The sequence below is a fragment of the Magnolia sinica genome, chromosome 9, assembly GCF_029962835.1.
Source record: "Magnolia sinica isolate HGM2019 chromosome 9, MsV1, whole genome shotgun sequence".
NCBI lineage: Eukaryota > Viridiplantae > Streptophyta > Magnoliopsida > Magnoliales > Magnoliaceae > Magnolia > Magnolia sinica.
Window position 1 is genome coordinate 61385596 of NC_080581.1, and position 1419 is coordinate 61387014.

General features: G+C 37.5%; 1 non-coding gene across 1 annotated transcript; it reads right to left on the reverse strand.

The window, feature by feature from the left end:
- Positions 1 to 433: 433 nt before the first annotated feature.
- On the reverse strand, positions 434 to 541 carry LOC131257159 (small nucleolar RNA R71). Its single transcript, XR_009177174.1, has one exon. It is a non-coding gene; the product is annotated as a small nucleolar RNA R71 (small nucleolar RNA).
- Positions 542 to 1419: the final 878 nt, after the last annotated feature.

Below are 1419 nucleotides of genomic sequence, written 5' to 3' on the forward strand. Positions count from 1 at the left end.
GAAGTAATGGCTGCAAATTAACCTCAACATCCAGTTGAGGAAGTTCAAGATAAAAACGAGGTGCAGAATACACCCCCGCCTCGTACTCTATGAGATTATTTACAACCGGCGGGGGTGAGTACACCTTCCTGAATGATATTACCATTGAATGTAGGAACTGTGGATATTAAACCGGGGGTAATTCAACTCCTCCTTAAGTTTCATGGACTAGAATCTGAAAGTCCATACTTGTATATAAAAGAGTTCGATATAATCATATATACATTACACTTTCCAAACGTGTCTGAGGACACAGTTAGACATAAATTGTTTCCTTTCTCTTTGAAAGAAAAGGTTATGTCGTGGTTACATTCCTTAAGACCAAGGTCCATTGGCACGTGGGCTGATGATAAGGGAGTTCCTTAAAAAATTCTTCCCCTATCATAAAACAAATATCTTAAGGAAAGTAATCATGAATTTTGTGCAAAAAAGAAGATGAGACCTTCTTCTAATGTTGGGAGCGATTTAAGGATCTCATAAATTCATGTCCACAACATGACTACGAAACATTATGTATAACAAGCTTTTTCTATGAGGGATTGACCTCACCCATGCACCAATTTGTAGAGATGATGTGTAATGGAAAATTCATGAATAAGGAAGTTGATGATGCATGAGATTATTTTGATAAACTTGCTGAAAACATGCAATCATGGGATACCTCTTCAAGAATTACCACTTTTAAGCCTACTCAATCAAAGGAAATGGGAGGAATTTATGTTCTAAAAGAGGAAGATGATATAAATGCAAGAGTAGTCAAACTCACAAGAAAAGTGGAGGCCATGGAACTTAAGAAGGTAGAACTTGTAAAGACTACGGAAGTTGTTTGTGGTATTTGTGCTTGTAACATACATATAACTGAGAATTGCCCAACAATTCCTGCTTTTCAAGAGATATTGAATGAGCAATCAAATGCCATAAACAACTACCAAAAACCTTTCAGTGGACCCACGTCAAATACATATAAATCAAGCTAGAGGAACCATCCAAACTTTAGTTGGAGGAACAGACAAACGACTACTCCTCAAGGGATCCTTAACTAATTTCTTAATCAAAGGAAACCTCAAGAGGATCTGATCTTAAAACATATACAAAACCAAAAGCTTTTTAATCAGGGTATACTACAAGCCTTTCAAGACCTTACAAACGCCATAAAAGGGCTTGAAATAAAAAATTCGATTGGGGAGAAAGGGATCCTTCCGACTCAACCTCTCCCCAACCCAAAGCAACAATATGAGATCAGTGACCCAAGCTCTTCAAAACAGATGGAGCAAGCTAAGTTTTCACCACTCTTAAGAGTGGGAAGACAATTGATAAATTTATTCTGGTGAGGGCTGAAAAGCCCGAGGACCCAAAAATATATGAGAATGATAGACCTAG